Source organism: Capra hircus, chromosome 9 (assembly GCF_001704415.2).
Source record: "Capra hircus breed San Clemente chromosome 9, ASM170441v1, whole genome shotgun sequence".
In the NCBI taxonomy this organism is placed as follows: Eukaryota; Metazoa; Chordata; class Mammalia; order Artiodactyla; family Bovidae; genus Capra; species Capra hircus.
Genome location: NC_030816.1, coordinates 2592403 through 2615617, shown reverse-complemented (window position 1 = coordinate 2615617; position 23215 = coordinate 2592403). Strand labels below are relative to the sequence as shown.

The window sequence follows — 23215 nt, the reverse complement described above, 5'->3', positions numbered from 1 at the left end:
AAAATTTTAATGAAAAACATTCATTCTATCAAACTAAGACTACCTAATGAAGAAAATTTCAGAAAGACTTACTAAGGCATAACAACACATGAATAAAAGTGCTTTATGTTAACCTGCCTAGATAATGTTTCTCATCAGGCTATATGGATCATTAAATTTCCTAATCGTTTGATGAGAAAGCATTTTCTAAAAGCATGTAAAAGACAGGTAGTCTCAAGCACTTTGCCGACACATCACAAAGCTAGAAATTATTTAAAATGCACCAAGGCAATGCAACAAAATCCCAAAGTTTCCACCTGATGCCTGAGTTATTCACTTGCTCCTCTGCACTCCCTTCCCTCTTCTGCTCCACCCTGCCCAAGGCTCCCTACTCAGAGCCATGTTAGCTGGCCTCCCCAGCTGCCTGGTAACTGAAGCCACGGGCCAAGACCCAGAAGACAGGGGGCCCCGGGAACCTCCCTGCTCCCCGCCTTGAAGCCTGGGCTCCCACCCGCCCTCTTCCTTGAGGCCAGCTCTCTACTCCCAGGATCTCTGAAGAACTGAGGGCTTCTCACCACTGCTATCCCCTGGGTAACTCCCCACTCCATGTTTGCTTCCAACCCCTGCAGTCTCTTCGCAGGCACCATCCAGGATGGAATCTCTTCCTGCTGGGACCTCACCTGCTGTGGCTAACAAGCCCAAGACTGGTTATTCAGAAACAGTGCATTATCTAAAGAAATCCAGCTAAAAAGGTTAAAAAGGTCTTAAGATTTAAATGAGAATTATTTATATAATACTGCTGTGTGTGTGTGTGTGTGTGCACGCGTGCGCCCGCTCAGTCGTGTCTGACTCTTTGTGGCCCCGTGGACTGTAGCCCACCAGGCTCCTCTGTCCATGGGATTCCCCGGGCAAGAAGACTGGAGCGGGTTGCCATTTCCTTCTCCAGAGGATCTTCCCGACCCAGGGATCGAACCCGAGTATTTCATGGCTCCTGCAGTGGCAGGTGGATTCTCTACCACCAGCTCCATCTGGGAAGCTCCACTGCTATCTGTATAGTCATTTAAAAATTAAACATGACCAGCTCCCTTCCAAATGAAGCTGGTTAATAAGCTGAAATACTCTATACAATTAACGTGTGAAATTTAACACTGCATTGTCCTCTCACGATAAATGCTGTGAGCTCCAAATAAGCTTAAATGAAGAAAACAATCAACGGAGAGATTCTGGTAACCGATATTTCACTTCCTTCTACCACATGCTGCCTGGTAAATCCAAGCAATGTTTTGGTGTAATTGCAAACACCCTCCCAAAGCAGAGGATGAAGAAAAGGTGTCAGCCAGTGGTTTCCAAATTTTGGTGCACAAATAAATCAATTGAGAAGCTTATTAAAATGCCATTGCCCACACCCCACCTACACCTCTCTGACGTGTTTTTACTAGTTCCCCAGATAACTGTGGTGTGCACCTGTTTTAAGTACTACTTAACAGGTCAACCCTTCAAGATTTCACCTGAATCTCCAATACATAGCTTGTTTCTCCTTTTGGATGAACATTCCACGTTAAACATGGGGAAAATCCCAACACAGTAACAATAATACTGTACCCTAGCTATGTGCTTTCCCTGTATTAGTGTCTAATCCAGTCCTCACGAGAACCACATCAGGTAGGTAATACTGTAGCCTCCATCTGACAAACTGAAGCCCAGAGAAGCAAAGCCATGTGACCCTGGTAACAAGAAGCAAAACCGGGATGCCCTCCCCTCTGCCTGCCTTCCCTCTGTGGGGCTGGACAAGCAAGCCCTTTTCACAAATGCAACTCTGGGGCCTGGGGGCTGGAATGAAGTGGGTCAGCGGTCAGCAGTAAGGAAAACAACAACAATAACCCACCTTGTCCCTGCCCCCCCACAACTCCCCCCACTCACCCCACAAGCTCTCCTGACCCTCCACGCCCACCCCTCACTCACCAAGCCCTTCCCCCGCGTGGTGTGCCATGACTTGCCCCCTCCCCACAGGAGCGTCTGCGACCACACGCTGAGGACAGCAAGGGGTTCAGTCCCAGCCCCACCCAGTACTGGCTGGCAGCGAGTCTAACACGCCTGTGTCTCTGCTTCCCAAGACACAAGTCACAGTGCCAAGGGCACTGGAGTGACACAGTGATTGACTGGGCTAAGGTATACCCAGCGCTCGCCTGACACAGCACCTACACACGGCAAGCGCTCAACAAACAACAGCTGCCATGAAAGTCACACCTTGCCAACCCTCTCTCCTCCCTTTACTTGTCTCTCAGCCTTGTTTCCTGAAACTGTGATAAAAGGTGGAACATATTAGTATTTATCAGGAGTCGACTGGTAATAGGGCTGTGACTCAGGGGACTGAAGGCCAGGAATAGAATATTTTAGAGCAAATGAGGCTTTCAGTAGCCCTCAAATTGCACCACTGTGGCAACTATTTCCCAACTTTAGGGTCAGCCCTGTTAATCACATACTAGAATGAAGAGTCTATAATTAACTTAATTCAAAACAACAATAAAATGTCACTCAGTACAAGGACTTGCTTTTAATTTACCACCTTATTGACACTTTAGAACCATGCCTCCATGTGACAAGACACTCAAATATTTGTGGAATGAATGAAGGCATATAGATACCAACATAGTCACACCTTACAGCTCATTAGTGAGCCTTTACAAAAGCAAGATAACCATCAGATCAATACCAATGTGCCAAGTCATAAAATTTATTTCCAAAATTTCCCCAGAATACTTTTCTCCTTTTTCAAAACCAATTGCAGTTTTCTCTTAAAAACTCTACAACTAGAAAAGTTAACTACCAACACTGACTCCATTAGTGTACTGAAAATGTTAGAGTAGTTCCATAATAATGCATCATGCTCATCTTCCACCTTCCATTTAAAAAAAAAAGTAAAAAGGAAAAACAATTTGTAACTACATATTTAATAATTATCACTTTAGTGACCCTGATGATTCAGAATTTTCTAACCCGTCTGACTTAAATCCATAAAATGAAATAAGTCACTGCTGAGAGGTTGATGGGAAGAACTGACTCATTGGAAAAGACCCCGATGCTGGGAAAGACTGAAGGCAGGGGGAGAAGGGGACGACAGAGGATGAGATGGTTGGATGTCATCACAGACTCGATGGACGTGAGTGTGAGTAAACTCATCCGGGAGTTGGCGATGGACAGGGAAGCCTGGTGTGCTGCAGTCCACGGGGTCGAAAGAGTCCGACACGATTGAGCGACGGGACTGACTGAAAGGTTGACCCCAACTGACACCTAAGAGCTAAGAGACCTGAAGGAGGGCGGATCTACGGGAGCAAGCGGGCAGAAGGTCCAGTTCTCAGGGGTGCCCCCAAGCAGCCTCCCATGCGGCCTTGAGCACAGCACCGCCGTGGCCACTGAGTCTGTTCAGGCTTTCCCATAAGGTGGCAGGAAACACCAGAATGAGCGTTTTGGCCAACGTAACACTTTTTTTTTTTTCCTCTGGTCTCCATTTTCTCATCTGCAGATTAGGAATAAATTTACCACATCTACTTAATCAAGTTTTTCTAGGACCAAATGTACATAAGCGAATTCCAAAACGGGAAAGCACCACACGTGTAAGGTGCTCACTTCTGACATAAACGTCTTCAGGTTTTAAATGGATGTTTCTGATTATCTTTCTTTTCGCATCTGCACCACGCTTTCTGTACCCTAAATCTGCCAGGACAGGGAAGAACCAGTGCCCATTAACAGCTGTGTTTAGACACAATGGCCCCTCAGTAAACACTGGTTGGAAAAGGAGCTCATCCATATAGAACAGAAGTATTTTAAATCCGCGATATCGAATACCTAACCGTCTAAAGGTTAAGCGGCAGATCACCTTCAAAGAAAAGAACAAGCGAGGCAAGGTGCAGAGCGATGCCTGTGGATCTGCGGGAGCACGGGGCTTTGTGCACATCTCCTGGCAGGCATGTGAATATCACCTGAGGAATGGGCCTAGGCATTTTGGTTTCACTGGAGGCCTGCTTTGTGCATAGAAAAGGCCTTCCCCCTCTCTCTGACACCAGCAAGGTTTCTAGCTGGATCTGTTCTTCCGGTTTGACTTCCCACGCTTCAGTACTCACAAGGAGAACTCTTGCTGACTTGTGGTCATTTCTCAAACCACTGTGTCATTCTTACACTACTCAACAAGAAAACAAAAAACTCATCTTTGTTTTGAACACCATAATTAGAAAGATATCCTAAGAGTTACACTTTAAGATTATTAACAGTCCACTAAATGTATCAAGGCTATGGTTTTTCCTGTGGTCATGTATGGATGTGACAGTTGGACTGTGAAGAAGGCTGAGAGCCAAAGAATTGATGCTTTTGAACTGCGGTGTTCGAGAAGACTCTTGAGAGTCCCTTGGACTGCAAGGAGATCCAACCAGTCCATTCTGAAGATCAGCCCTGGGATTTCTTTGGAGGGAATGATGCTAAAGGCCACCTCATGCGAAGAGTTGACTCATTGGAAAAGACTCTGATGCTGGGAGGGATTGTGTGCAGGAGGACAAGGGGACGACCGAGGATGAGATGGCTGGATGGCATCACTGACTCGATGGACGTGAGTCTGAGTGAACTCCGGGAGTTGGTGATGGACAGGGAGGCCTGGAGTGCTGCGATTCATGGGGTCGCAAAGAGTCGCACACGACTGAGCGACTGAACTGAACTGAACTGAAATGTGTCAAATAAAAGTGTAACTATTTTAAATGCAGACCGTCCTGGTTCCTCTTAACATTATATATGCCTCAAAAACAGAGTTAAGCTTATTATCAAAAACAAAATTAAGCTTATTAAGCTTTAGTTAGTTCTTGATTATCCACACACACACACACACACACACACACACACACCCCTAAGCAGATGTGTTACAGATCATCCATTAATAATTTACACTTAGCCTTTGGATGATGGTTTTGTATTTACAGTTGAATATGAGTATCTTCCAGATGCGAAATTCCCCGCAGTTTAAAACAAATAAACACCTGTAACAGAAGTCACCCAACTCCGCCCTCCTACCATTTTTCTGCGCATTTACTCAGCCACATTCTACTGCCGAAATGACTCATTTGTTACAGAAGGTGGACTGTGTGTGCTCATTTTTGTTCTTTATGTCTATTATAGCTCAAGGGACATTCCTGAAATAAACACAGGCCATTAAAAACCTGTTCTAATCGAACAGGTAGCCATTTAACCATGATCTAAAAACCATTTCCCCCCTTAGTATTACACAGTTAATTATGTATTATTTAAAAGGCAACTACTGTACTTATGGGCAACAGTCTACCTCATTTTAAGTTCTATCCTAACCAAGAATATTATGCTATTCATCTTAGCTACAATGAAAACCAGTACTACATCGCAGTCTGATTCTAGTTCCTATAACCCACCAAAATTAAAAGTGCACAATACATGTAATATTCTGGAATTTACCCCCCAAATGATAAGGCAACATCATATCACTGTTTAAGGCTGTCCACCTAAGAACGAAGAAACAGAATTCAAAGTTAGTTCCACAGTCCCATGTCCAGTCTTTCTCAACATCGCTCCTCTATACCTCCTTCACTCTGCAGTTACATTCTTTAGAACAATACCAGTTCTGCAGGTTTACCAGAAGAGTCTACCAAATGCACCTGAGATCAAGGTAACCCGCTCTGGTGGAAAGGACCGAGGTTTCACGGTCAGAGGACTTGAGCGTGAATCCAGAATCTCTCAGGAACTGACAGGACCTCATTACCTTGAGCAAATATTTACTCTCTGAGCCTAAATTTCCTCAAGGGACAATTTAGGACAGGTGGTGCTAGTGTAAAGAATCCGCCTGCCAATGCAGGAGACTCAAGAGACGCAGGTTCGATCCCTGGGTCAGGAAGATCCCCTGGAGTAGAAAGTGGCAACCTGCTCCACTATTCTTGCCTGAAATATTCCATGGACAGAGGAGCCTGGCAGGCTATAGCCCAGAGGGTCACAGAGTCGGACATATCTGAGCACCCGAGCACGCACACACACACAAGACCACCAACCTTGAAAATTATTTTGTAGATCAAGTTCCTCACTGTTCTGCTCATGACAGATGCCTAATAAATGACAATTTTATCCTACTAAAGGGCCAGTCACCAATTATACTAATACCAAATATCTCATAAACATCACAGATAAACTGTATGGAATTTATTACAGTTGTCATACTTTTTTTCAATCTTTTGCTTAAAATGTTTTAATATATAGAAATAAAAAATTCACAAAGGTTACATATCCTTGTAAAACTGACATTTGACACAACAGACATGGTACTTCGATTATCGGCAGACTGTAAAGTTTTCTTAGAAAAAAGTCTGGGGTGCTTATATTTATTCAAACCTCATGATCATTTCTTTAAAATGTTATTTGAAAAGCTGCGTTTTATTGGGAGATTGGGGCTGACACATCTACACAATTGATACCATGTATAAAGCAGAAAACTGATGGGAATATACTGTACAGAACAGCGAACTCTCCTTAATGCACTGTGATGTCCTAAATGGGAGGGAAAATCCAAAAAAGAGGGGTATATGTATTATATATGGCCGGTTCACTTTGCTGTACAGTAGAAGGTAGCACAACATTGTAAGCAATTATACTGCAATAAAAATTAATTAACGAAAAAAAAAAGAAAGTTGTATTTGAGAATCCGGAGACAGCTGGGTTATCTAAACAATGGACTACATAATCTACCGCAGTCTCCAGGCAAAGTCACAACAGGATGAGAAAAGGGCCTCAGCTTCTCTCAGATTTCCTGGCCACTGTTATTTTAAAACTTGATCACACAAACATAAACAGAGGAAAAAATCCATTTCAGATGAGCTCCACGGGTTACGACTTATGATATTTTTAAGACTTTGCATGAATTTACATTAAATTTTGCAATACCTTATTACATTTTTCTTGCCCATGTTTCCAGGCACTAATGAAAAAATATATATATTATACATAGTTTAAAATATTATATAGAGAGTTTTTAATCATTATCTTTTCTTAACGTTGCTCACCACTTCCATTACTCCCTCTTAAAGTCAGTTTTTGGAAACTAAAATGTAACTTAAAAGCCAACAATAAATAGCATGTCACACAGAACATACAAGTGCAACTGGGCAAATGTGCATAAGACTAAAATAACTTTTGTTTACCACTATGCAAGTAATTAAGCTGGATATTTAAAAGTCAATGAGTTATTTTAAAAGGTTGCTTTGTTTCAAGCTCTGGCTATAGACCAAGTTGTGGTGTTACTAAAACTAATATTAAAAGACACCAAGGTAGTTTTTTCAGTAAACAATTTTCAATGGCAAACCACAAGCCAAGGAATCTAAGAAGTTTAGTTAATTTGTAGAGAAGCGTCCTTTTGCTGCCAACCTTTGTACCATGACCAAGTTCAAGATTCACATTTTATGGTGTGAACAGTGTTCAGCTAAATCTTAAGAATAACACTTTAAAACTCTCAAACCCAGACGATATTTACCTATACTGCATCTACACGGTCAGAGCACAACAACCAGGAAAACTTACTTAGCATGAACAGCAGCCTATTAAATTGGGGCAGTGTTCCTAGCTCCTCAGATCTGTAGATTAGGATTTAAGCATTCCTCCACTACAAACTTCACGCCGGATAAAATGTAACACTTTTCCTAAAACTGTATGGAAATATTTGTGATACGGATGCTCTAATAACAATAACCCTCTCAAAGTATTTCCTTATCCCAGAGTTTGAGCAATTTTAATCGTTTAAAGAGTTTCGGAAACTTACAAATATGAAAAGCTCTTGTTCAGTAGCAGATACATAAATTAAAAAACCCAAAACACTAGACTAACCGAAGACTAAAAATGCAAGTTTAAATAGTCCCAATCCGGGCTCCTGTATGACTAATAGTAATAGCAGCTGATTCTCGCATCCCAAAACAAAAAGCACTCTTTCTGCACTGAATTTTAAGCTCGTGGACGAAAGAGAAAACTGCCACGGAGCGTCCAGGTCTGAGCTGGACACCTGAGTGCTCTGTTTCAACCTGGGAGCCAGAGATGATACACAAAGGTATCTTAGTGATGACAAACCCATGAAAGGAGACTCTCATTGTCCTGTGGAAGTGAGACCCAGCCGTGAGTTCCCGGGACCGCCGCCGCCCGGGCCCACTCATCACCTGCTTCACCCCCGGCGTCCTGGGGAGAAGAACCGAGCCGGCTCGTCGACCCCGGGCGGCGGGCGGAGGCCTCGAAGCGAGGCCGGGCTCGGACAGCGAGGCTGCAGAGGGCGAGGCGCGGGCGCCCCGGACACTCACCGGTGCGGACGCGAGGGCAGGTGCGCGGCGGCGGGGCTACCTGTCGCCGGTGAGGCTGGAGGGTGGGGTCTGGGGCTGACGAGGGCGAAGAGACAGCGACGGCGAGCGCCGGCACCGGGACGGGGCGGCGGCGGCGGCGACCGGTCTCCGGCTCGCTTCCTGCTCGGACAGATCCCGGGTCCGTCTCCACCCGCCGGCCGGCGCCCTGCCGAGTCCCCGGCCCCGCCGCGCGCACGTCACGGCTACGGAGCGCCCGAGGGGGCGGGGAGGCCGCGGGCCCGGCGGGCGGAGCGGGCGCGCGCGCCGGGAGAGGGGGGCACGCGCCGGAGAGGGGGGCGCGCGCGGGCGGGCGCGCACCGGGTAGAGGGGGCGCGCGCACCGGGAGGAGGGGGCGCACTTCGGGAGGGGGGGCGCGCGCGGGGTGGGCGCGCGCCGGGAGAGGGGGCGCGCGCGCCGGGAGGAGGGGGCACACGTCGGGAGGAGGGGGCACGCGCGGGGTGGGCGCGCACCGGGAGAGGGGGGCGCGCGCCGGGCGGAGGGCGCGCGCGCCAGAAGCGGGGGCGCGCCGGGAGGGGGCGCGCTCGGCGCAGAGCCGCCCCGCCCCTCCGCTCCAGCCCGCGGCGCCGAGCCTCCCGGACCTGGTGGGCGCTCGGCTGCTCCCGGAGGAGCCTCCCCTGGCCTGGCCCGGAGCCCTAGTTCCTGCCCCCGCAAAACCGCCTGGTTCGCGGGGCTGCGGTTCCCGGCCCCTGCAGAGCCCCCTGCGGACTGTGGGTGCAGGGACGGTGCAGTCCGTCAGCAGCAGGAATCAGTTCCCGGACGGAGAAAGTAGTTTGGGGACTGGGCGAGGACGCTGAGTTGTGGAGAGGGTGGGAGGGAAGTGGGGGGCCGCGGGCCGCTGGGCGGAGGCGGGGGGAGGCGGACTCCCCCGCAGCCTAGGGCTGCGCTGCTCAACGAGGGTGGTCACCTCCCCGTGCAACAAACTTGCTGTTCTGCTTTTGGGAACAGGGGTCTGAGATGGAAATTTTGCATTTCTTCTGCCCTTCTGCCACCGCTGTATACACTTAATAGAACCCAGATATAATGTTTGTTTTTCTGTTTGTACAAGTGACATACCTGTGAGTCATATTCGAAAGTTTAATATGATGAAAATATGTTTCGCCTTTACGACAAAAAGTTGTTTTTTGTTTTTTGTTTTTTTTTTAAGAAAATGATATGATGACTATAATGCTGAAAGTCTCCGCGGAAAAAAAGCTAGTCGTACTCCCAACAATTACCCTGTGAACATTAACCCGGAAACATTCCAAGTAGCAAGGGGAAAGCTTCAGGAAACCTACAAGATTCTGATCAAGGACAAGTTTGGGAAAGCTTTGGGAAATCTACAAGATTGTGATGGGGACAAGTTTCAGTTATTTAGATGTTCCACAGTTCTAGGGGGAAAGCTAAGTTATGATGAGGTATTTTAGCATAGAGTTAAAACATAAGATGTTAAGAACAAAATAGGAAAGTAAGAAAGAGGAAGAGAAACCAAGAAAGGAAATAATTGACAGCAATCTCAGAAATTTAATTCCAGATTGCCAGGAGGTAAAACTTAATTAGATTTCAAAACGAAAAGGAGTGGATGGTTTCAGTTCACTGCTTTGACTTCATTTTGGATTTAAGATTAAAAGGCTTTGACAGACCAGTAGAAGCCCATACACACAACTTACTATGAGTAGTGACTTGATTTTCTCTCTCTCTCCCTCTTCCTCCCCTTCCTCCTCCACTTGCAATTCATTACTGTCTCTTTGCCCCTAGCTCCCTGTTTCTCTGGCTTCCCTGGTACCTCAAAGGTAAAGACTCCATCCGCCCAGTACAGGAGAGGAGGATTGGCTCCCTGGTGGGGAATATTCCCTGGGGAAGGAAATGGCAACCCACTCCAGTATTGTTGCCTGGAAAATCCCATTTGATAGAGGAGTCTGGTGGGCTACAGACCATAGGGTCACACAGAGTCTGACTCAGCTTAGTGCCTAAACAGCAGCCCTGCCTCTCTGGTGTATCCAGTTTCTCCTAGCAGCTGCTGTCTTATTTCAGGCCATTCACGCGGCATTTCCCAGGCTGCAATCTTGTCTGCTCCTAATCCAGTCTGTACAGTACCATCAGATTTGCATTTTATAAAATGAAAGCCTGATTAGGTACTCCTCTCCTTAAACTCCTGTGGAGGCACTCCACTACCCTTGGTATAAAGTCCAAACTCCTTGGTGGTTTACTCGCTAAGTCGAGCCGACTCTTGCAACCCCATGGATGGTGGTAGCCTGCCAGGCTCCCCTGTCCATGGGATTCTCCAGGCAAGAAGACTGGAGTGGGTTGCCACGTCCTTCTCCAGAGGATCTTCCTGACCCAGGAATCAAACCCAGGTCTCCTGCATTGCAGGCAGATTCTTTACCGACGGAGCTATGAGGGAAGCCCAGACTCCTTAAGATGTCTCATATGATCCTTCAACTGTTTTTGTTTGACTAGCACAGTGGGGATCTCCTTTGTCTTTTTTTTTTTTTTTCCAATGAATTTGGATGCCTCTTCATTGTTTCCTAGTTTATCACCTCGCTAAAAATCCATAAAGCTGTCCTAACAGCTTCCTCACAGACTTGAGTTACCTTTCTTGGAAATTGCTGGCCTTTTAGACTACTGTCTTAGCCCTGCTTACTTGTCTAGTTTCATTTCCACCCACTGCCTTTTGCCATTTCTTGTACTTTACATTCAAGCCCTTCTGAAGTGCTTGCAGTACAGAACAAACAGCTATGCTATGGATTGCATTGAAGTGTTGCCAGACTAAATACAGTTAATTCTTCAGAATAAAGCCTATTGGTCCTCTCCAAGAAATTTGCCCTCAAAACTTTGTTTCAAAACTGAGGTGCAGTATGGTGCTCTCTCTCAGCACCTATCGCATGCACATCTTCCAACACTCATTTCCCCGTCGGTACTTTAGTTATTTACAAGTACTGCCCACCTGGACTGTAAGCTCCTTGAGAGCAGGGTAGGGTCCTTAATTTGTCTTTGTGTCCCTAGTGCCAGACATGATGGCCTTTACATCTCATTTAACAGGGCCAACTGTTGTTATTATTAAATACATGGGACCCACGGATAAACAAACAGCAAGAGAATAGACAACTCTAGGAGACTGAGCATATGTTGCTAAGCATAGTGGATATAACTGTATCTTACCTGCTGCCAGAACTCATCGTAAAAATGTATTCCATACTTATGTTTGTAAACATTTCAGCTTCGCTCTCACTCAGTGAATATTTGTAAGACTTCCCCAGGTCTCTGTGCTATCCCATAGATTCCTAAACTGAGATCCAGAGATCTCAGTTCTTCCTGTCATAGATGTGGTCTCCAAGAACTACCTCTGAGATCACATGCAAAATCTTGTGATTTGGTTCTTTCATTTTGATACGAATCAATATTATAGGTATCTACTGAGTCTTTCCTCCTTCCCTGATTGATAGCCAATTTAATAGCTTCAGCTGCATTCCTTGTTGCCAACTCTTAATGTGAGGCAAGCCAAAAACCACGCAGAAACTCCTCTTTCCTCTCCCAACTGCTTTGAATTACTCCCTGGCCTATCATTATAATGATAGCATGGCCATCCACTCGTCATAAGAAGTTGTGTGGTTTTTTAGTCACCCAGGATCCTTCCATTCCTCACTCCTAGTGTTGGAGGCACTGAATGTAGTTCATTCTATGTACTAAATTATTGGGTTGGCCAAAAAGTTCATTCAGGTTGTCCCATAATCTCTTACAGAAAACCCTGAATGAACCCTGAATTCTGGTCGACCCAGTATTTCTAAGCTGTTGTCTTATTTTTCATCTTCCCCGAGAACAGCCTGTCATCTTCTCTCATCTGAACTCATTGCCTCTGCTCAGTCTCATCCACTCTCACCCCACCCCCCAGGTCTGATTAGGTCACCCCCTTTACCAAGGGTAATCAGTGAAATCACTCATTTCGGTGATACACAGAATCCTTCACAATCCTGAACCTGCCCCAGTCACAGGAATTCAGACATGCCAAGTCCTTTCAGGATGCGGCTCTCAGGATTCAGAACTTAGTCTGTTTTCCTCTCTGTTCTGACTGTTTTTCCTTTTCCTTCTTTTCGAGCATAAGTATGAGTCACAGTATGAGTCACAGTATGAGTCACAGTATATGACTTATAGTATAAGTCATACCTATACTGTAGCACTTATTTATTGGTGTTATTATTATGCTTTTATATTTGTTTCTGCCCATAAAGCTTTCCAAAATAATTGAGGCTTTTGGTTAGAAATGTGCCCTATCACATTTTTATCCCTAAAATGAGCACATTGCCCGCCTCATTGAGTTAATAATGATAACAGTGCTGAAGCTGATCAGCTGCCTCCTTGTGCCAGCATTGTGCCAGCATTGTGCCAAGTACTTTACACAGACCCCCACACTGAGTCTTCCCAGTCTTGTGAGGTCCTACAGTGAGCACTGGCCTTTTACCTGCCTAATTTCTAACCTCCCATTCTATCTGTGGAGAATCGGTAATTATGAGTCTTGGTGGGAACAGTGCCCACTTTGCAGTTGGAAAGCTGAGTTTGGCTCACGTACTTGTCACCACTCTCTGGTAACTAGGGAGTAGTCAGGGCATGGGACCCAGGTTACGTCAACTGGGTGCACTCACCTTAACCTTGGAATCTGCACAAGGTGCCGCAGAGATGCAGAGATAGCCCCCAGCGGTGTGCGTCGCTGTGGCGACCCGGGTCTGGCTGTGACAGTGCTGGTGGCCACGGCGGGCCCGTTTTCCACAGCAACTTCTCCATCCCCTTTTTCTTCCAGTACAGTCTCTTTCCAGATAAGTTAGCCAAGGTTTATTCTCCTTTTAATATTCATATACGTATCTGGCTGCATGCGGGATCTTTAGCTGTGGCATGCGGGGTCTAGTTCCTTGACCACAGATGGAACCCGGGCCCTCTCTATTGGGAGCATGAGTCTTAGCCACTGGCCCGCCAGGGAAGGTACAGCCAGAGCTCGTTCATGTTGTCTTCAACAAAGAAACCTGGCTGATACAGAAAGCTCAGCTGTTATCCCCATCCTACAAAGGAGGAATGAGTAGGTACTCAAGTATTATTTAAAGAATAAATGAGATATTTACATATAGCTTCTGAAAGAAGTTTCGATTTGCTTTAGTTATTAACAAGTTTGCATTCATGGTGATCATCTAGAATTTATAGGCAACTAAAAGACAGGGAACAAGCTGATCCTTAACGAGCTAGTCTTATGATTGTTTTCCTGCAGGTATTATTTAGCCCATCCTCAGATACCATCAACACCTGTACCTCCCATAATTTATCAGGAAAAACATATGCTTAATGTAGTCACTATAAAAGCACAATCTTTAAAAAAGATTAAATCATGTTTTGAACATCATTCCTAAACATATTCTCTAGAAAGAAAGTAGGCTAATATATGTTAGAAATAATTCCTAAATAAAGGACAAAATTTAAAGCTAAAACCTCATTTATTAACGCTGTTGTCATTCACTCACTAAGGCATGTCTGACTGTGCGAACCCATGGACTGTAGCATGCCAGGCTCCTCTGTCCTCCGCCATCTCCCAGAGTCTGCTCAAATTCATGTCCACTGAGCCAGTGATGTTATCTAACCATCTCATCCTCTACCACCCCTTGCTCCTTTTGCCTTTAATCTTTCTCAACATCAGTCTTTTGTAAATCAGCTCTTCGTATCAGGTGGCCAAAGTATTGGAGCTTCAGCTTCAGCATCTGTCCTTCCAATGAATATTCAGGATTGATTTTCCTTAGGATTGACTTTAGATTTGATATCGTTGCAGTCCAAGGGACTCTCAAGAGCCTTCTCCAGCACTACAATTCAAAAATATCAATTCCTTGGTACACAGCCTTCTTTATGGTCCAACTCTAATATGACTGCTAGAAAAACCATTTCTGCCATTAGAGTGGTATCATCTGCATATCTGAGATTGTTGATATTTCTCTTGGCAATCTTGATTCCAGCTTGTGATTCATCCAGCCGGGCATTTCACATGATGTGCTCTGCATATAAGTTAAATAAGCAGGGTAACAATATACAGCCTTGTCATACTACTTTCCAATTTTCGAACCAATCAGTTGTTCCGCATTGCTTCTAACTGTTGCTTCTTGACCCACATACAGGTTTCTTAGAAGGCAGGTAAGGTAGTCTGATATTCCCATCTCTAAGAATTTTCCACAGTTTGTTATGATCCACCCAGTCAAAGGCTTTAGCGTAGTCAATAAAGCAGAAGTAGATGTTTTTCTGGAATTCCCTTGCTTTCTCCATGATCCAACAAATGTTGGCAATTTGACCTCTGGTTCCTCTGCCTTTTCCAAACCCAGCTTATACATCTGGAGGTTCTTGGTCCACACACTGGTGAAGCCTGGCTTGAAGGATTATTGGGCGTCACTTTGCTAGCGTGTGAGATGAGTGCAACTGGGTGGTAGTCTGTGCATTCTTCAGCATGGCCCTTCTTCGGGATTGGAATGAAAACTGACCTTTTCCAGTCCTGCGGCCACTGCTGGGTTTCCCAAATTTGCTGACATACTGAGCCACACACAATGGTGTGGTCTCTTATTTATCAATAGATGCTTTAAAAGAAAATTCCTTAACCAGATCAACACACTTTTCTAGTTGATTGTAGATCCTGGAAATTTCTAATGCAGTGTCTTTCTCATTTAAACTTGCATCTAGTTTTTCCTGAATTGTTATAGTGGTCTTAAAATTAAGGCTGAGAGACCTCTTGGTCATCCACTGTCTTCTCAGTCCCTGCTCCTGATGGCCCTGAGGGTATGTGTGCCGGGGGCGGCCCCCAAGAATAGGATGTGCTGGGGCTGGGGGTGACTAGGAGGGGAAGCGTCACTCTTGCAGCAAGGATGGGGAGGACCAGGAGACAGCAAGGCCCAGAAGCAGTGGCGTCCAAAGAGGAACAGCAGTAAAAAATCTCGGCATGGAAAATGCCAACCAGGAGACTGAAAACAAGGATGAAAGGGGGCAAGACGCTAATAAAGAGAGCCTGTGGCCCTCCTTTTGGAAGCCGTGTGCCTAGGGAAATCGTAGGCGCTTCCATGTCAGGCAGCCCTTTCTGCATGATAGATGGGACAGGGCTCAGAGGCTTGCAGAGCCACAGGCAAGGGTGAGAGAGGAGAATATGGGAAGCACTGGGAAGGGGTGAGGCAGCTTTATGGAAAAGCTTTGGGAGAAGCAGTTGAGTCAGAATCTGCGGGCAGTTAGCGCTGACCGCCTCACCACGGCCATCATGATGAGTTACGCCTTGTGCCGTGATGCCTGATGCTAATAGAGGGACACCTGCTTCCTAAACTTACATGTTCGTGACAGACCTTAGTTGTAAATCTTTTGGTGGTGTTTCTTGTGGGCTTCCTGTTACCGGCTTCTCATTGACTGTTGTTTTTGACCCAATCTGTTAAGTTTCTGTCAGCTGCAGTTTTACCTATTGCATGAAGAGATGTTCATTATATATTGTGAAGTTAATAAAGCAGTTTGAAAAAGCAAAAAACAACAGCAACAACAAATAAAACTGAAACAGTAGTCTAACCAAAGGTCATCACTTCAGACCCTTTAATTGAACTGTCAAATGCCTTAAAAATAATGTTTCATCTAATTTGCCATATCCTGTGATCTCCAGCTTGAGTGGGATAATTTGAAGAAAAGCAGAGGAAAGATTATTTTTTCTTTCCAGATTTCAGTGAGTCAACTGTAATTAATGAAGTTGTAGAAATTTTAAAAAAAAGTGTGAAGGCCCCTCCAGAGGTGCAATATTATATTAAAGCTTATTTAATTTGAGGTGAATAATGTGAAGAGAAACTAGGTTCCAGGCCTGTGACCTGTAAAGTCACTTAATCTCTCTGAGACTCAATTTGCTCATCAATAAAATAGCAATGATAATGATACCTCCTCCTCAGGGAAAGCACTAAATAAGATAATACAAAAATGAAAACATTTTGCAAACTAAATGGAGGTTTGCAAACAGCGCATTACCAATCCCATGTGTAGATCATGTAAACAATAATAAATGCATTTGTAAGAATACATGCCCATATAATCTTGAGCTTGTTACATGCTAGAAAAGTTTGAAATATATTTGAGAAAGAAACTATAAATCTTTAAAAAAAAACCAATGATAAAATTTATTTGAAGTTAACTTTGTTTTAAACTTAGAAGTTAATTTGAGAAGACAATTATAGAATGTCTTCTAAGGTGCTGAAATATGAATGTTTAAAAAATCCATAAAAATTTATGTAAAACATATAATTTCTAAAAATTTTGCCAGTCTAGAGAAGTCTTCTGCTGAAGCAGAAGTTCTGCTGTACTTCTAGGAATATAGTGAGAAAAGCAGTTGATTATCTATTTTTGTTGCCTATTATAAATGAATGATTACAGTTGAATTTATGGATATTATTTAATTTAAAAACCAAAATGTCCAATTGAAGGAAGCCTTAAGAAGCTATCAAAACAAGCTTGAATTAAAATTTGAGAAAGGAAACTATGCATACATATTTGCTTTAAATAAATAATCTGCTTAAAATATTCAGTGACACAATTTGGAAAGGTCAGTTCTGCACATCCTGCTTAAATAGTCCCAGAAAACACACCGAAACATTAGTGGTGTTTAAAATCTTCAAGATTGTATCTTTACAAATTAATCCCAGTTTGATTGCAAGTTAATCATTTTCAGTGCCTTATTGATCTTTATTTAGAAGTTAATATCATAAACAAGTTTCAACTCTCAGGCTGCATTTAATGCCCACTGACATATCCTGTGCAGATCTCCACATTAGCACACTTCCTAATAATAAAGGATGTTTTATTTACAAGTCTGTGAGCTCACCGAGATCCTACCGGTCCAATGGGTTCATAAAAGGCGTGCATTGAGGAAATTTTTGTGCAGTGGACCTGAGCTGAATACACTTGAGATTTCCTGTGTGTCCATGATCTTGACAGTCCTTCAGAAATGAATATGTTTAAAACATTTTAGAACTATGTTATAGAAAGGCAGGGTTATAGTCAGTGAAATATAAACCACCACTTCACATGCAATTCAGTATTTATTGAGCTGTCACTATACTTATTTTTATTTTTACCAATTCTCCTTCAGTTTCATAAGAGTTAAACATTATGATGCTGCTATCTTACAAAAAATATAAAAATGAAAATAAATTGTACCTTTTCTGAAGGTAAATAACATATTCAAAGTTGATATTGCATAATGCAAAAAATTGCTATGTATATAACATTAAAAAAAAAAGACTCAGTGTGGGGAGTACTATGTAGACAAATCAGTGATAAACAGTATTATTCTGAAAGCAGTGTTTTTTAAACAAATGAAAATATTGGCACTGACTGATTTCCTTGCCTTAAAAATAGTAGTATCTTGAAATAGACCAAGGAAGTATCAAGTAATCTCTGACCAGGAAGTATCTAATTAAATATATGTCAGAGTTAAATATTATCCTTCAGTTAATAATAAACGTGAGTCTGAAGTGAACAAAGCCTTAAATGGATTCACAGAGTAATAAGCGGGGTTCACTCACTTATGCTTTGTCGAGTATACCAAATGGTCGCCGTATCAGTCAGCCTTTGCTGCAACCAACACAATCTCAGTGGCATATAGCAAAAAGCATTCACTTTTCTTCCTGTCAAGTATGTAGGTTGCCTGGGACAACTCTAATTCAGGCTGCTAGTAAATTCAGGTCTGCTCTACGTGTCTCATTCCAGGGGTCAAAATCAAGGGCCAGTGGCTACCAGGGGGTACATTCTCCTTGAGGTCAGAAACCTGCTGTGTTTCCTAAAGCCTCGGCCCAGAACTGGCACCCTGCTGCTTCTGCCACCATTCCATTAGATGAAAAAGTTCAGATGACCAAGTGTAGCGTCAGTAGGGCAGGATGAGTGGTCTGAACGTGGATGCACAGGCCGTGAACGTTTGCTGAACAGCAATCAAATAACCTAAATCATCTATTGCACTTATTAGTAATTCAAAATGATGCATTAAAAAGGGTTGGTAGCTTAATAAGAGGCGTGTGGAAGGCTTCTGAGATTTTGGTAATGCTCTGTTTTTCACCTGAGTGGGTGGCAGTTGCTCAGGTGGGTTCATTGGTGCTAATTCTTTGAGTTATACATTCATTTATGGCCTTGTACTTTTTTCTGTAAGTTTGTAAGACTTAAAAATAGAAGCTGGTATCTTTTAAAAAGAAAAAATAATCTGAGACATTTTCAACATTTTTTTTAGCTTTCTAAAGTTTTAGTTTCTTTCTCTTAGAAGAGTCAGATTGAAATAAATGGCATGATTCTTGAAATCTTTTGTTAAAAAATTGCTGTGAGAAAACTTAGGTCTTTTCAAAGAAATATATCCCTAAGATGAAATAAATATTATATTTGCACATTTATTAATAAAGTGAAGATAGGCTGGCTAAGTTAATTAACTCAAGCAAATTCTAAAAAAATGTCTAAGGTCATTTCTGGGTACAAACAAAATTTTTAATTTTGCTCTTGGACATTTTAAAACAAATGTTTGTACGTTGTGTGTCCCACTGCACTCACAACTTCAACTTTCCCCCGAAGAGGCATCTACTAACCTGGATTTCTAGTTTAATAATTTTCTGACTTTTCTATGTTTTCATATATATGAGTTCCTATAAAATGTAATCTTAGCTTGAACGTTGTTTAACATGAAAGAAACAGCATCTTATACTGTAAATTCTCCTGATACATGTTTTCAGCTCACAGTAGTGTTTTTAGATTCATCCGTGTTGTTACATGTGGATGGAATTCATTTTCACTGTTGTGTGAAATAATGTGATATGAGTAACCACAGTTTATCCATTCGACTGTCAGTGAACATTTGAGCTTTTCCCTGTCTATGCTATTGTGAATAGTATTATTATAAGTACTATTATTTACATGTTTCCAAGTCCATTTTTACACAAAAATGTTTCCAGAGTATTAATCTGAGAGCAGAACTGTGGCTTCCTAGATTATCAATATTCAGGTTTCCTAGACAATACAAAATTGTTTACCCAAGTGGCTGTTTCAGTATAAACTCCTACAACAAAGTATTCTCTGATTACTAATAAGGTTGAAAGTCTTTTCATGTTTGTCATTCATATTTTATTAGATTTCTTGTATACTTTGCCCATTCTAAAAATTAAATAAAAGTCTGTGGAGAAATATATTGGTCATGCAAGATAATCTTGCCAATAGCAAAATGAAAATAATCAGAAAACATCCTGTCTCAACATATACCCCACACATTCCAAAGTTCAATGTCATCTTTGAATAAGTGATACATTTTTAAACAAAAATTTGAGAATTCAAAAAATAATTTTCATAATTTATGCAACATGGATATATCAATGTATGCAAGTTGTCACTAGATAAAATTTTACTCTTTTTGTGCATAAAAGAAGTGCATAAAGTTAAAACATTGGTGTTATTCAAACTGTGGATGATAATATCAAGGTGGTGGCTTTCAAGGAGCATTTTAAAAAAGAATAAAACAGAAATTATCATAATGCATCTCCGCAGAGTGTAAGAATTGTTTCCTCCTGAAACTTTCCAGTTTTGTTTGTGTGTTTGTGTGACAAATTCAGGTGGCAGGCAAGGGGTGGGGGAAGGGGGCAGGGGCAGGGAGGCAATGTATAGAGAACTGGACTTTTCAAAATCTAAAATACATTTGTCTGTGATGTCACTGTCGAAAAACCTGCAAAGGAAAGAAACGTCTGACATCCGCTGCCTCTTGCAGAAGGAGTACAGTCTCTAGTCCATGAACCTAGTCTTGCCTGGGGCTTTGGTAGGTTACTTGGCAACTTGAAGAAATCGTGACTAGTGCTGTGTCTAGAGAATAATTTCTCCCCAGAGTTATTGTGGTTATCCTATTTATAGCCAAGTCTCCAGTGAGTGAACGATAAAAACAACTAAAGGACTGTTATTATAAAATGTTAATTAGTACTTTAGACATGGCTGATGACAGCAGCAGTTTATTCTAAAGCCTAAATGAACAGCAGGTTAGAGAAGTAGCAACAATGAACAGTGGATGACTGGTCACGTCAATATTTGCTATGTTGTTCTTTCCACCCTTTGTGTGTTGCTGGTGTCTTGCTCTCTTGTTTTCCACATTGTATAAGTTTAATGTGTACAGTGTGATGATTAAAAACGCACACACATTTAAAAATTTTTATTGGAGAAGAGTTGATTCACGATGTGCTAGTTTCAAATGTACAGTAAAGGAAATCAGGCATGCCCACATCCACTCTCTTATTCCTTCCACATATAGGCTATTACAGAGTACTGAGTGGGGTTCCTGGTACTGTACAGTAGGTCCTTATTAGTTATCTATTTTATATACATAGTAGGGTATATATGGAGAAGGAAATGGCAGCCCACTCCCGTGTTCTTGCCTGGAGAATCCCAGGGACGGGGGAGCCTGGTGGGCTGCCGCCTATGGGGTTGCAGAGTTGGACACGACTGAAGCGACTTAGCAGCAGCAGCAGGGTATATATGTCAATCCAATCTCCCAGTTTATCCTCCCCCTCCCCTCACCCCCTGGTAACCATGTTTGTCTTCTACCTCTGTGACTCTATTTCCATTTTGTAGGTAAATTCATCTGTATCCTTTTTTAGATTCCACATGTGTTGTTAAGTCACTCAGTTGTGTCCAACACTTGGCGACCCCATGGACTGCAGCACACCAGGCTTCCCTGTCCCTCACCATTTCCTGAAGATTGCCCAAGTTCACGTCCATTGCATCAGTGATGCCATCCAGCCATCTCATCCTCTGACATCCTGATATCCTTCTGCCCTCAATCTTCCCAGCATCTGGGGACTTTTCCAATGAGTCAACTGTTTGCGTCAGATGACCAAAATACTGGAGTTTCAGCTTCAGCATCAGTCCTTCCAATGAGTATTCAGGGTTGATCCCTTAAGATTGACTGGTTGGAGTCTTCCCCAGCACCACAGTTTGAAGGCACCAGCTCCTTGATGCTCTGCCTTCTTTGCGGTCCAGCTCTTGCAACCATACATGAGCACGGGGAAGACCACAGCCTCGACGAGACGCACCTTTGTTGACAGAGTGCTTTTCAACAGGCTGTCTAGGTTTGCCATGGCTTTCACATGAAGAAGATGCCAAACGTAAGCAATATCGTATGTTTGTCTCTCTATCCGACTTACTTCATTCCGTACAACAGTCCCTTTATCATGTGGTCGCTCCTGCCTCCCTCTGCTTCAGTCTGTTTCTCTGAACACGCCTCGTTTTTATTCCATCCTCCTTCCCAAATTCAGTATTGATTTTTCCTAGTGACTTGTCATACATTCTGATACCTTTTCTCTAGGATTCTCTCAGGGATTCGTTTTTTACTTATATATAAGCTTTGGGATTTTAAATCTATCTAAAACAACACTACCAGTATTATGTAACATTGACTAGTAGTTCAGTTTTGAGAGAGCTGACGTTTTCACAGTGTAATACCTTCCCGTCTGAGGACATGATTGTTTCCATTCCTTCAGCATTATTCTGTGGCTGTTGATGAAACTGTGTAGTTTTCTGTCAGGTTGTATGCCTTTTCTTGCTTAATTTACTCCTAAATATTTTATAGCTCTTGGTCATTACTGGAATAATTTCCCCCCACATTTCTTTTCTAGATTCTCATTGTGCATTTATCCAGGCAACGGACCAGTTCTTTTTTTAAATGTCAAAAAATATTCTTTATACTGAGTTTATACCAGATATCTCATATTCTTGTCTTTTTACATCTGTTTTGAGTGCAAAAACAATGTTTAAAAGTTTGAGAGCCATCTAGTTTCTCAGTATAAATTTTAGTTTTTTGTGTTTCATCATTGAATATGTTATTAGGAATTTGTATTTTAACAGATTTCTCAATTCGCATTTAAAGACTGTTATGAATGACTGAATTTTTATACAGTCCCATAAATTTCTCCCTTTAAGTTTTGATGTAATAATTGATATATTTTCTGATATTGAACATCCTTGAACTTGGTCATAGGATATCACTTGTTTGTTATTGCTGGATTCTAATGATCAATATTTTATTTAAATTTTGTCAATCTTGAAGCACAAATTGCACTTCCTTAGTGTTGCTTTTTAATACAGTCTTCACTGGAACTTTTTAATTAAAGGTATGCTGGCCTCATAAATGAGTTGGGAGTTTTTCACCCATTTTTATGGCCTATATTGTTTAAATAACCTCAGATTTAACTGTTTAAAAATTCAGATCCAAGAATTGATAAGGTATTTGTGCAATGTAACAGTGGCTCTGTAATACCTTGCCAGCATCTTCTAACTGTACATAATATAATCAAGTTGTCTACTTCCTGAATCCATTCTAATATACTCTAACTCTCCAAGACCTGTTTCCTTCAAGCTTTCAAATTTGTGGTCATAGGGTTACACATTAAATTCCCTTTTTAAAGCCTTTCTGTATCTGTGATATCTTTCCTTTTCCTTTTTTACTTTTTTTCATTTTACCTTGATCAGACTCGGAGTTTATCTGAGATAAGAAGAGATAAATTATTATCTTTTCCAAAAATCCATATTTGGGTAGGTTTTGTGTATGGAACAACAGACTGGTTCCAATTCGAAAAAGGAGCATGTCAAGACTGTATATTGTCACCCTGCTTATTTAACTTATATGCAGAGTACATCATGAGAAACGCTGGGCTGGAAGAAGCACAAGCTGGAATCAAGATTGCCCAGAGAAATATCAATAACCTCAGATATGCAGATGACACCACCCTTATGGCAGAAAGTGAAGAGGAACTAAGCCTCTTGATGAAAGTGAAAGAGGAGAGTGAAAAAGTTGACTTAAAACTCAACATTCAGAAAAC

At 42.5% G+C, this 23215-nt stretch overlaps 1 protein-coding gene across 3 annotated transcripts in view; it reads right to left on the bottom strand.

Annotated features, from left to right (window-relative positions):
* The window catches only part of MYO6 (myosin VI), a 159579-nt gene extending 151028 nt beyond the window's left edge, over positions 1-8551 (bottom strand). The window contains exon 1 of one of the 3 annotated variants that reach the window (XM_018052881.1): positions 8319-8551. The gene's annotated coding sequence lies outside the window, so the exon portion shown is untranslated. The remainder of the gene's footprint in view (positions 1-8318) is intronic. The other 2 variants (XM_018052882.1, XM_018052884.1) reach the window with 2 other exon arrangements.